Source organism: Anomalospiza imberbis, chromosome 5 (genome assembly GCF_031753505.1).
Source record: "Anomalospiza imberbis isolate Cuckoo-Finch-1a 21T00152 chromosome 5, ASM3175350v1, whole genome shotgun sequence".
Classification (NCBI taxonomy): domain Eukaryota; kingdom Metazoa; phylum Chordata; class Aves; order Passeriformes; family Viduidae; genus Anomalospiza; species Anomalospiza imberbis.
The window spans coordinates 63,650,645-63,664,330 of record NC_089685.1 but is presented as its reverse complement, the minus strand read 5'-3'; the positions used below and the strand labels follow the sequence as shown (position 1 = coordinate 63,664,330).

Sequence of the window (13,686 nt, the reverse complement as noted above, 5' to 3'; positions counted from 1 at the left end):
TGTAGATCTTAGTCGTCTTTGCACAATTGCAAGTTCTTATGCTAGTTTTATTTATACTTTGAAATGTCACCTCTTTGGGCTGTGGCCAAAAATATTAAGTCCCAGTCCACAGTGGAAAAATAGAGGCTTCAACTAAAAGTATCTTTACTAAGCTTGAGCTAAACCATTTGTTATCAGTAATTGCTACAAAAGAAGAGGCACTGTTCAGCCCTGCATCTTTGGAAAGAAATGCTAGAAGCAATTATGAGTTTAGAGTGCAATTGCATAATGGTTTAATCTCAAGCACTTCCCTTGGTGGTAGACAATTCTGTTGTTAAGCTGTGAACTGGGAGTGTATTTTAGCACACGGTGTCATTTGGACCTGGAGAGCAAAGTCTTCCACTACTTCGAGTGCTCAGTGTTGTGGTTCTGCTCCCCAGAAAGAAGGCACCTCCCAAAGCATGCCCTTGCCTTGTGATCAACATTTTCCATGGATTCTTGGGGAATTCCACCAACTCTGAATCCATTAGAACCCTTTTCTAGCAAAAGTTAGGGGTCTCCTAAACAAATAACCTGACTCCTATTTGAGAGCACGGATAAGGAAACAGGAGACTAATCCCCCTGGGAGGAAGCCACACTTGTTTTGCAATCTTAAGCCTTCCAGTGCACACACTGGGGTCTCATAATCTTCCCCTCTGACCCTTCTCCTGGAGTGGGGCAATTGCAGTAGATTATGGAAAGTCAGCAATGGTGGTTGATGACTGATTTTAGAGCATGTGTTCCCGAACTACCGAAGAGGAACAATTTGATACATAGGAAACCCCTCCTTTTACTTTTCTCTTTCTGCAGCAGGCCCAACACTCATTAAGATTGGTTGTTAATTATCTGCACTCTTGTCATCCCACCTCAGTATCTCAGCTGTGAAATGCAGCTCTTCTTATTCCTGGCAGTCAAATGCAGTAAATATGGGCATTCTCTCATGCTTTTGCTTGTCCTAACTTATCCTTTTGCAGGGTAAGAGGATGCCTTCAGAGCCATCCAAACCCCTGCTGTCCTCAGATAAATTACCTTTTTCTTTTGTTTTCTTAACCATCTAGAACACACTGTTTGCCTTCTAGGACTGACAGTTACTCCCACACACTCAGAAGCAACAAAGCACAAACAGACTACATCCTTTGTAGTCAGCTTTAGCACGTAAGGGCAGAGGTACCCAAAGCTGTCCTTCTGGAAGGAAAGAATGGAGGGAAGCTGTGACTGATGAGTGTGCCCATAATAATTTTATCTGAAATGCAGCCCACAAATTCTGAGGGGATGTAACATGATGGCCACCAACATAAGACCTTTTGCCAAGCTTTCCAAAAGATTTTCACAACCTGCAAGCCACCTGTGGACTGCAAGGGAGGAGCTGCAGTGGGACATACATTGTTTAGAATGAACTGTAGGACATGAAAGGAAACAGGCAGCTGCAGCCTGGTGAGGACCATCTCCTCAGACCTTGACTGCTCCTAGATCTCTTCTTTCATCTGTTATGCAATTCAATAACAAATTCAAGACTCCAATACGCAAGTGCAACCCAGTGCTATGCAATGAAGCAAGCAGGCTGTGGTTGTAGGTTTCACAGCAGAGACTACAAGGCATTGAATCTGCAGAGACAAAAATCATTGCTGTGAAAGCACATTTCATCACTTTCTTCCCATGAGTGGAAAAGATTACACCTCCTTCCTTCTCACTCTGATACCCCAAAAGAGATTAAACTGCATTGTGTAACAGGGAAAAACTTCATCTGCAAGACAGACAGCAGGACTTCTCCCTTGCCCTTGGGGAGAGCTTTTGGGCACAGGTAAAGTAATTTTGTATCACACAAAGTAAATTGCTGATTCGGAGTTAGATTGTCACAGAAAGCCATTAAATGACAGAGACAATGAGTAAGAGGGAAGGATGGCAAACAGTGAGTTTAGATGAAAGAACAATTTTGTGAGTTGTTTTTTGTTTGGGTTTTGAAGAATAAGAGCATTACACTTCCAGCATATGATGCACAGTAAATGCTGAAGGGCCAAGCAGAGCAAAAAAAGGAAAAAGGCCCTGAAAACCTTCAACACATTATTGAAATACGAGAAGAAAAAGGTTTTGTTTCCATGGCAACATATCCTATGGTGCTTCTGCTGGAGCAATCTACCAGAGAAAGAGGACTTTCTTGTTAGGTATGTCAGTGAAGTGAAAGATAATTACAGAGACCCCTCTCCTCAACTGGGTGCATTTGTAAATTTTCTACTTGATGTGTGCAAGTTCTCAGATGTTACAGAGCTCCCTGAAATGGATGTTTCTATAGATGATGGAATAAGCTCCAAGGAAAATGTAGGTACCTGTTGCAGACCAAATGTCTGTGAAGGTTTGGGTGAATTGTGGTTTTTTGCCCTTCCACGATGTTGCTTTGCTGTATGAATATGGCTCACAACAGAACTTAAGGGTTAAAGTCGTTATTAACTGTAAATTTTGGAATAAGAAGTTGCAGTTTTTCCTCCAAGACAAGAGGACTTTGTTTCCAACTGTCACCTCCTATTTCTCACATACATGTATGTCAAAGCAGAGGTGCTCCATGGCAGCTGTTTTACCACAGCTGGCATGAAAGAATTCAAGAGGGAAAAAAAAGGAATATGGAAAATGAGAGGGAAGTGAAGAGATACAAAAAATACTGATATGAGAAGAACTGGAACAGGTCTCCAAACATAGCTTTCACCCTCTTGTAAAGAGCATCACTGTATCATCACTTACTAAAATGATGAGCTGTAATGCTAAAACTATCTGTCTGTGGTATTGTAATGTTCAGGAGCACAAAGAGAGTCATTTATGCATTTTATAATCTAAGTGGGTAAGAGAAAGATTTAGGTATCTGTATTTTGCAGAGGGGAGGCAAGAATGAATTGCAAAAGGTTAAAATACCTTGTCTAAAGTTGCAATGAAAGTTTGTGATAGCTCCTGACCTCCATCCAGATGTCTAATGATATAACTGTCTTCAGAGTAATATCTCCAGGTGTTCATTGAAGAATTCTGCAGATGCAGCTCAGCTGCTGAGACCCAGCATAATCATACAGATAGAATAAAGTCAGCACAACAGCTCCGTGATCATGGGGACATGACAGACACTCCTCTGCCCACTATGGTTTCAGCAAAGGCATTTTCTTCCCCAACTAGAAACAGCACTAACTAAACAAAACAAAACAAAACAAAAAAAAAAAAAAAAAAAAAAAACTGCCAAAAAACCAATGACCAAGCAAACACGAAAAACAAAAACAAAACAAAAAAAACCCAACCCAGCATCCTTCAGTCATAACAGCTTATCACACAGAGGAAGCAGGAGAGCATTTATCAGCTGGAAGGAAGGCACCACTACAGTGATTAGTTTCACTGAACTCACTTAGGTCAGCAACAACCACACTGTCCTGTATTTTAAGGACCAAACTATGAAAGGACATGCCAGGGAAAATTTCTATTGAGCAAGTACATCCTCCCATCACTCTCCACAGTTTTGCCTTTTAATGCTTTCCCTCCTCAGTGCTACAGACTGGCCTCCAGCCCTTCTCTCATCTCACCTGATCCAATGCCACTGGCAGTGACAACCATAACTGCTAAACTCATGTTGCATTTTGTCTGTTGTGTTTTCATGTTCTGCTCCAGTCATCTATCATGGATTTCTCTTGTACACTCTTGGGACACACAGGATTTATATATCTACATCTGTGCATCCATGTGGATCTGGCCTTCTCTAGCCTCATGTCACTACAGTCCTTAAGGATAACATCACATTAATGAAGAGGTAGATTTCTTTCTTTGATCAGGCTTCAGAAAAGCAGGGTGGCCATTTCAGAAGAAAGGAATTGGATTTTGAGCCAAGCATGTCTTTTTTTACTTCTCTTCCTTGCAGTACTCTTCATACAGAGAAAATCTTCAGGGTTTTTCTACAGGACTTCTATGCAGCTCTGCAGAGCTGCCAGAAGGTGGTCCTGGAGAAGCATTTTCAGCAGTCCTTGGAAGGCTACAGGAGGGCTACAGTGACAGAGGGACACTTACAGCAAGTCAGAGTGCAGCTGTCTAGGCATGCAGACTTGAGAAGTGTGACAGGATTGAATATCCCACAAGCAGCACAAAGAGCCTGTAAATGATCAGCCTCACAGCTCAGATCTCCATGCTAGGAGATAGGTATACCACCCTAGGTATAGGTATCACATCCTCCTGGGCTCAAATTAGGGAGTTCACAGGTTGGAGTTCAACATGTAGGACTCTGGAGGGGCAAAGCAGCAGCTGGAAAAAGTCTGAGGAGAGATGGAGCATGGCTCTCCTGTGAACACCTGCACAGCATGGAGTCTCTCCCAGCCCAGCACTGAGGGCATCCCAGCTGGCTGGCTTCAAGACAACATGGCACTGTAAATCTCATCTATCCAGTACTAAATTATCCCTTTCTATTGCTCCCTTTCCCTGCAAAACTTTGAGAAGCATAAGGACCATCTGAATATCTGGTGATCTGGTGGCTTTATGTAGCTCATAGGCTTCTCAGAATATAGAACTGGTTCTCTAGGTCCATCTCATGCTAGAGATGCCCCTTGCAGTGGAGAAGCATCAGGAGTGGGAGTCAGTGTGCAGCTTTGCACACAGCCTGCTATAAGGGAAATAGAGTTTTCATCAGCTCCTCTTTGCTAGAGGAGCTGCACCCAGCCTGTGATCATCTCTCCCAGTACAAGCTGCTAAGTAGGAAGAGAGCTCAGTGCCTTCTCCCTATTGTGAGGACACCCCATCCACAGCTGTGCACCTAGGTAAAGTGCCAACAAATTATGGAGGCGAGGCAGAAAATCATTCCTACAGTTCCATTTGCAAGATAAATTATAGCATCTGCTCCTGAATTCAAACGAGAGCAATGCTGCAGCCTTTCTAACCTCCTGCTCTTGCTGCACAGTCATCACCATTTTCTGGCTGTTCTGGGAGCTTCTGTGAAAGGGAAACACATTGACAGACCTCAGACAGCTATTAGCAGATGCTTGTCTGGATTGCAATAGAGAACATGACTTGTGTGGTTGCCCACAGCCTCAGAAAAATGGTCAAGGTCTGAAATAAGATGACAGAGATGGTAGATCTGCTCTCACCTAGCAGTGCTGAAGGATCAGCAGTCAGGTGCAGGAAGCAAAACAGGAAGCCATAGTCTCTCTGGTCTCCCATTAGCAAGCATAGGTACTAATGTGCCAAGGAAAAGTGACTAAAATGTGTTTTGCCTGTGTCATATCCTATTTTTTTAGGGAAATCCTATTTTTTTGTACCTGACATGCATTGCCGGAATGCACCAGGCATTTAAGTCCCTTAAGTCCCAAAATCTTTGTCAATATTTTGATGTGGGCTGGGATTAAGCTATGGTTTGCCTATACATGGCTCATGGAGGTACAGACTAGCATACCTCCTTTGCAGTATAAGTCTGTCTCTTGCTCTTTCTCCTGTACACTCCTTCCCAGTAACACAGCTGCTAATTCACTGAGAAACCTGAGTTTCTCACCTACAACTGGACCCCTGTTCCTACTGGAAAAATGTAGGGAACAAGATGCTAATCCCCTTCATAGGGATAATAACCCCCAGGGTATGTGCCTGATGAGCTGGTCAGCTGGTATCTCTCAGAAGATAGACAAGTGGAGAATCAATCCAGCCCTCCATGGTAAATACACTTTCAGAGTCTGACACCTCAGCTCTGATTTGGGTATCTCTAAGAGTAGTATGAATTGTACTTTGGCGTTCCCCATGCCTGTGTCTTGGCCACTGGAGTTACAGAAGATGTGTCCCTCCTTTCCTCAGCGAATGATTGGATTAACCTCTCTGATGCACAAGGATGATACAAGAACTGCCATGGGGGTTGAGGCATGTTGCGATAAGCCGTGGTTCACACCAGGCTTTCAGTTGTGCCTGAGCCACTCTGGCAGAGCTGCCCAGTGCTGGCCCTCTCATGGTCAGTGTCTCCTGCCAGGAAGGACTAGAGAGACAGCAGCCAGCGCTGCCATGCTGCAGGGCACTCCTTGTGGCACTCCTGCTGCCACTGGCCTTCCCTCCAAGAGCCCATCTGCTCATCTTCCTCCCTCCCTCTCTCTCTCATTTTATGCAAAGCAGCTCATTAGTCCGATTAGCAGCCAAGCACCATTTCTGATTGTTCATCAGTGATTCCTTTGTTGCCCTCCATCACTCCTGTTGAGTCTCATTAGTGCTGCTAGGAAGCAGAGGAGCTCTTGGGATATTTATAGGAAGGGTGGGGTGTTCTTTAGGCTTTATTGCTGTCTAATATCCCTTCTTCACTCAAGACCTCTTCCCTTACTCCAGCCTTCCCTCAAAAGCCTTCTCTTAATATGGAGCTTATCCAGGGGGTACACAGAGACAGGAAAGGACTAGTTTGATGGTTTTGAGTCAGGGAAATTAGAAAAACAAGCTGGAGGTATGCAGAGGCTCAGTCCTGGGTCAGGAGTGCACAAACCTACATAGGACAGGGTACCTGGGGTTGAGTCTGTGCCCCTGTGCAAACACACGTCAGGTGGGGTATCTGTAGCAGCCCATAAATGAATCCAAATTGATCATCATGTGCACGCAGCATTGTTGGGGAGGAATATGCCCCAGCTACAAGCACAGCTTGAGAATGCAGCACCCGTGACAGGGGTTGTGTGTGAATGCCTTTCCATGCAGGACACCCACTTCTCTGCCTGTAAGCCAATGGAGAGCTGTACCATGCTCCCAACAGCTCCAGAGGGAGCAACTGCCTTGGTTACTTATAAAAATATTCTTTCATGCAGCACTTAATTATGGAGGCAACTAGACAAAGACTAATCATTCATTCTAATACAAGGGAGAATAATCATTCTGACAGCAGGAGATACTTGGCTTCTTTGGGAGGAGAACAGAGTGTGAGGAGGAGGAGGAGGCTGAAGAAAATCTACAGGACAGGGAAAGGAGAAGAAAGGAGGAACAAAATCCTAAATCAGTTACCCAGTACTGACATCTTTATGACTTCATAAATGGAATATGCTTAGTGCTTAGATCTTTCCCAGCGTCACGAGGACACCCCTCCCTAGTCCAAGCCTGAGGCCTTGATCATGCCAGAAGTCAAACCAGGTGACATTTTAATATCACTTTTCATCTCAAGATTGCATCTTCCTTCCAAAGGTTCCCAAAGTGTTTTTATAACCTTTCCAGGCACATAATTCATGTCTTGTGGCACTGAAATAGAGTATGTTCCTGAGAAGGATAAACCACCTCCACCACTGTGCGGGGATTTTGGACAGAAAGCAGTGACAGCTTCTGTATCCCTCTTAAACCATGGGGTGTGCTTGTGCATGTGTGTGAGGAGGGGGATTTCAAGGCAGCAGAATGCAATTGCAGAGTATGGAAGCTGGCCAGAAGCTCTAGCCAAATCCTCAGCTAATACGTAGGTTAGCACTGGGGAGCTCAAAGAAACAGCACTGGTGATCCAGAGTGTGACAATCCTCCCTCTGCCTTCCTGGTGGGTCACATCTCTGCAAGTGGCCAGACTTCTGCATGACTGGGGATGGCTCTTGAAAGCTTGCAAGCCATGGTCCTGATATGGGTAGTCAGTCCTGATTAATCACCAAAAAATATGGTATTAATCCAAGTGTCTTGGACAAAATCCAGGTTTGGGAAATGGCATCACACACTTCTACATTCCCCCTTTTTGGCTTCAAGAAGTCCAATGACTTTTCCCTTCAGAGCAGTGCCTTGCTGGGAACAGAGAAGGCTCTGTTCCACTCTACTTCTCCCACAGTCCCTGAGTATCTGCTCCGTGCCCACAGCTGGCATGGGTGAAATGGATCCCCTGTTCAAGACAGTGCACCTAACAGGCTGTGTTATGCCCAGTGCTGTTCTGCACTGTGGCTGGTGAAACACTGTGCTGTACTGCCCACTGTGATGAATCTTCCTTACTCCCCACCAGGGATGCTGCTAGCTGACAGACATGAGGCAGGGTTGGCCTTCCTTCTCTGGGAAGTGCTGCTCTGCTTTGTCCAGAAGTCCACAGAAGAAATCAGCATCCTCAACACATTATGAGCAAGAGCCATGTGAGGATTAAACAGAGCCCTCTATCTCATAAATCTGTCAGGAACTGACCCTTCCTCAGCCAGAGGACTGCTGCAGTGCAGCCCAAAGCTGTTGGGGAACATCTGCACTCCTACACAAACAGAGCTGTCTCTCTGGCTCCTTTAGTAGCAGAAACAGAGCTTTCCCTGCCCTCTGCAGCTGCAGGCCATCATGCATACAGTAGTTACTGTAGAAGTTTGTATCTCTTCTGCCTTCCTCACTGCTGTATATCTCCACTTCCAGCTAATTTAATTGACTGCTCTGGTTATGAAGAATCATGGTGTCTAGGCACCAGGAGTAATACTTAGCATGGTATTACCATTTTCACATCCCAAGGCTGTGCAAACATTAACTAACGCTAACTCTAATTAGCTGCAACTCACTGGAAAGTAGGTAAGCTTGATATTAACCCCGTTTTTATAGCTGGTGACACTAAGACTCAGAATGCTCAAGTTACTTTTCTCTGCTATGGAGGTGAGTTCAGCTAAAGTACCAGGATAAAAATGGGCAAATATGTTTTCCAGGCTGTTTCACCATTCTGAGGGGTATTCTGGCCTCCCAGACAGCATGCATTTGACCTAGACATACCTCAGGAGCTGAGCACAGGATGCCTCAGTCCTGCCATGTCACAAGTCCCCCCACAAGCACGTGTGCTATGCTCAACCAGCTGAGAGCCCCTCCCCTGTCTGGTGGGGCCCTCGCATGCTGCCATCTCCCTGCGAGCACCCAGCTGGCAAATGCAATGCCACCAGGGCCCAGGGAGGTTTCCCAAAGTGACTGCAGACTTCCCCTTTCTCCCATTTTCCCACCTGAAAGGTGTTGAATGAAATGGCAAAAGACTGCACTGACAGTGCTAGAAGCTGTATTATGAGTGGAAAATTATGCTATGAAGTCCTGCCATGGTCCAGTTAGCAAATGCTGGGGAATAAATGCAGTTTCTAAATGCTACAATTCTTTCTAAACAGAGTATGGCTCTTGTGAAGGGACATTTTATTTTTAGATACTTTGTTCTTCTCTACTAAAATCCAAAGTTATGTAGAATTAGCATTTCACACTTAGGAAAAGAGTCAGAGAAGTCCTTCTTTATTCCTCCATTCTTGCTCCTCTGCCTCATAGCAGACCTTTCAGCAAGGTCATGAGAACTACTATCTGATGGACACGCTGCAAGACTGTTTTAAGAGAGGTTCCCCATGAGACAACTGCTAACTTGTGCAATTAGTTTGTCCCAAAATTCCCCCAAGCCACTTCTATTAGCAGTAGCCCTCACCTTCACACTTCCCTGGTTCACCACACCCTGTAGTTTCCTGCCCAGAGGTGGTTGCATATTCCTTGAGAATGCATCCACTCATGTTTCCTTCACTGCATTGCTTGGAGGAGAGCCTGAGCTTTGAGCTGAGCTGTCCCCATATTTGCAACACAAGAAGTTAGGGTCTCTCTCTTACACACACCGTGTGAAAATTTCCCTGATTAGTGCTGCATTTATAAGGCCAGAAAGGTTGGGAAAATATCACAGTTAAAGTGATTGGTGAAAATACCTTTGTCCAATGAAAGGAATGGGTGGGAAAAGGGGTCAAGGGTAGCACTGGCTGAAGGTGTTTATTCCTGAGTGGAACGGGATGCCACTGTGCAGTCCTCTTCCTTTGTACCATTATGCTACCCTATAAAATGCAGCTACATGCAGCTCTGGGATATGGTAGGCAGTTCTGGTCCCTGCTTCCCAGGAGGGCAGCGTGGAGTCAGAGAAGGCATGGAGAAGAGCAGCTAAAGTGGCCAAGGGCTGGGGCAACCACTGTGGAAGGAGAAGGCAAAATGGCTGTGTTGTGGCTTTGAGAGGAAAATATTAGGAATCTTTACAGACTCCCCAGGTCTGGTAGGTAAGGTGACAACAGAGCTGCTGCTCACCAACTGCCACGGTGCTGGTGGGGTGCACAGTGGGGCAGGTGTCCAGTCCCAGTAAACCAGCCACCACCTCCAACCCATCACACCTCTGTACACAGTGGGCAGGCAGGAGAACAGGCAGGATCCAGGCACCCTTCAGGCACTGACTCCTTTTTACAGCCACCAAACTGCTCCAGGGTTAGCTACAATTGTAGCCTCACACAGCAGGACTTGTGCTTGAAGCCGACAGGGCTGTGGTTGATGAGGAGGAAGAAAGAAGCCATTTCACATTCAGGTGGTGTCCCCACTCTCTCTGTGAAAATGGGGTAGGGGGAAAGGTGCGTAGGGACTTCAGGTACTGCTGTTACCCAGGCACCCTGAGGTGCTTAAGGACAGAAGGAAGGATGAACTTGCAGTCACTTCCAGTGTCCCTGGGAAAATGAGCCTTTTGGGTCCTGCCAGTAGCCACAAGCCACCTATCAACTGAGATGAAGGCTTTGCTTGTTGTTACTGCGCTAGCCCAACCCTTCTTTCCTCACTAAATATATTCAATAAGCAGTGCTCAATCTGACAGATGTCTTGCAGCTCACACATGAGTTAGAGCCAGAATTTACAGGGAAATGAAGACAAAGAAGGATTTATATAATCTGTAGAGTTTCTCTCCATTCATAGCCTGCCTTCTTAATATTCCCTGCACACCTTTGCCTCAGGACTACAGCCCTGCATCAGGGCTTGTTCATTCAATATAGTATGTATAGTCTTTGATGGCAGAAGACATCATATGTAGGAACAGGTGGTAGAGAAAGAAAGAAGCAGAGGAGGAGAGAAAATTATCCCTCCTTCAATTACATTCTTTATGGAGAGGAAAGCAATGTCAAATTGAGGAGCTTTAAGAATTAATTTAACCACAGGCTTTGGAGCACACACACCTACCTTCACGAAGCTGCATGTGAATATTCTGTATTTCTTTTGCAGAGTGTCTTTTAGGGTTTAGCTCACACTGACTCTTTTGCTAGGAACTGGAGTGCTCTGCTCTCGCACAAATCTCAACTAATGCAGCAGAGTTGAATGAGAGACCTTATCTGGGGAGATGATTTTATTCTAAACCCCTAATTTCATTCACACTCGTTCTTTCATGTCTGCATCTTCACAGGCACCAACAGGTGTGTGCCAGGGTGCTCCAGCTAGGACTCCTTTCCAAGACAGGGGGCAGGGGACATGATATAATGTGTCACCACATCTCTAGTGTTCATCTCAGGCACGTGGCCAGGCTGGGTTTCGATCTGTCTTTTGTTCACTTTAAAAATTCACAGTGATTGTGATCTCTTATCTCCTCACCTGGTTCCACCTTTGATAATTATTAGGAAAGATTCCCTTTAGTTGCCTTACCTGTATATCTTTAATGGTTTGAGGCTTGTCCTTTATCTTACCTCTTAATGGCTTCAGTCTGTTTTCTTCATCATTCCCAGTCGGTGTGTTTTGAGAAGCTGCAAGATGTGGTGTGATCTTGATGATCTTCTAGCTTAGGTGTGATCAACAGCTGTCATTCCTGTTCTTCTGCAGTGTCCTCTGGTGCTGTTCATGCCAATCCATTCAACTCTCAATGTTTCTGTTAGATCTCTACAGTATCTCTGGCTGAGGCATAGTCACAGCCCACACACCTTCCATCACTGTGCCTGGAAGATCCTATCATAGAAGACAGACGTTTTAAATGCATGGCATATTTAGCTGAAGTAAAGCTGCTTCACTCATTGGTGATTCTTGTGTCTGTAAGAAGTATGTTCTGACTGCACAGTAACCTGCTCCAGAGTTCATCAACAAGACTTCAGTTACCAAGAGACATGTGGATGTGTAGAAAACCTGTCCCTTAGTTGACCAGTGTCAAATCTGGACTATAGGCCAGAGTAATTAGGAAGAGGGGGAGGGGGAAGGGGGGAAAGGGTAAATCCATATTTGGGCAAGTAAAAAAATAATCTGACAGGTTGATTTTTTTTCTGTTTGGACAGCTGGGCTGAGCCCTGGCAGAGTAAGACATCTTGCTAGTGACGCTGGGAAAGATTTCTGGTGAGTTCAGCTTCCCAGAGCTGCATCATTTTTGTTTTTGCCACTCAGGTCCCCTGGGCTTAATCAGAGCTCCGTTCCCCAGAGTGGTGTCCCAGCAGGCATCCAGTAGCTTCTCATTACAGATAAATTCAGGATCGTGCTGTGAGGGACTAAACGAGGTACATATTTACAGATGTACTTGGGTGCCTGGGAGTTTCTGAAGATTTCAGTATGACCCTGGCAGGCACCTACATACTGTTGTAAATCTTGTCCCAAGGACTTACCCCACACACAGTAGAAGCTGAGAGCAGGAATGAGATCACCACAGTTTCTTTCCATCCCTGGACCCTATCCAATAGCTGGAGCTGTGCTGGCAGCCATGGCAGTGTGGAGGTGAGACCACTGACTTCAGGAAAGATGGTTTTATTCCTCCACTCCTTAGGACAGGTGCCTAACAGACTAGGATATCTGGGACAAATTTACCTGTACTGGATTTGGGTCCTTAAGTATTGATGTCTGCACCATCTCCCCAGAGCTGACATGTGCTGCACACAGCTCCTCTCCATGAATGCAGAGCTCCCTGCGCTCAGCCCCCAGTACTTCCCAGCAACTCAAAATACAGAACCAGATCTGGACTGAAACTAGTGGTTGTTGTATGCAAGAAATTTTTAGAAAAATGTGCTATCAAATGGGAACGTGATGGTTTACCACTTGCAGATGATATTGCTTTTATTTTAGCAGAGAAAAGAAGTCCATGTTTGTGGCAATGCTTCAAAATTACATGTAATGTTGATGGATTTGTGTTTAGTTTATTATAATTTCTGTGTTTTTTCAGATGGCATTACAATTAAGGGTACAGTGTCTATAAGACAATAAGGTGAAGTCAGGTCACTGGCTCTGCCTGAGCAAGATCTAAATGACCCCCTGAGTTTTCTTCCAACCTGAATCTACAGGTTTGCCCCCAAAACATAGTGGCTGTTTTCAGTTTTAGAAGAATTACTCTCTGAATACTGAATTTATCACATGTATGAGAGAGTGATTTATTTCTTTCTTTGCAGTAGCAGTCCCTAAAAAAAAATTAAAACATCTTACTCAAAATAACGTTAAACCTGAAATACATGTAGGGGAACACACATGAAAAAGGAGCTTAGATTCACAAACAAAAATAAATAAAAACCAGCAGCACACAGGAACTTAAAGCAGTTTTGAGACTTTTTTTAGAGTTGAGAGCAAGTTAGCTCCCTTGTAATCACTAGAATGACAGGAGATGGCTGAAATGGATCAAATACAATGCAGCTCTTTTGTAGGCAGTGAGCCTTTATCACTCCACCTACTCTCTCTGTTCACCATTACTGAGAGGAAATATATGGATTTTCTCTAGATAAGGAGAAGGGGTAACATTAGGAAACAGGGGATATGAATAAAAAATCTGAAATAATTACATTTACAGCTAAGATCTTCTGGGAAGTATGGCAATGCAGAACTGATATTATTCTGACTATCCTAACCTCGGTCAATGAGGAGCTTTGGGCAGGTGTCCTGCCCTGTATAGGAATAAATCAGAGCAGCTGGGGCATTGAGGTTACTGCCTGGTCATCGGAGTCAGTCACAAAACCATTGCTCAGTTGAGGGCCTGCAGGATGCTTCACCAAACTATTACAAACTTATGACCCATATTAT

At 44.8% G+C, this 13,686-nt stretch overlaps 1 protein-coding gene across 3 annotated transcripts in view; it reads right to left on the bottom strand.

Moving 5' to 3' along the window:
• The window catches only part of GSG1 (germ cell associated 1), a 107,960-nt gene that overhangs the window by 79,037 nt on the left and 15,237 nt on the right, over window positions 1-13,686 (bottom strand). For 2 of the 3 annotated variants that reach the window (XM_068191511.1, XM_068191513.1), the window contains exons 1-2: window positions 12,291-12,471; window positions 11,394-11,649 (exon numbers count right to left, since the gene is read on the bottom strand). The exons of the other annotated variant lie outside the window; for it this stretch is intronic. The gene's annotated coding sequence lies outside the window, so the exon portion shown is untranslated. Of the gene's footprint in view, window positions 1-11,393; window positions 11,650-12,290; window positions 12,472-13,686 lie in introns of those variants that run through there. 3 annotated transcript variants of the gene reach the window in all.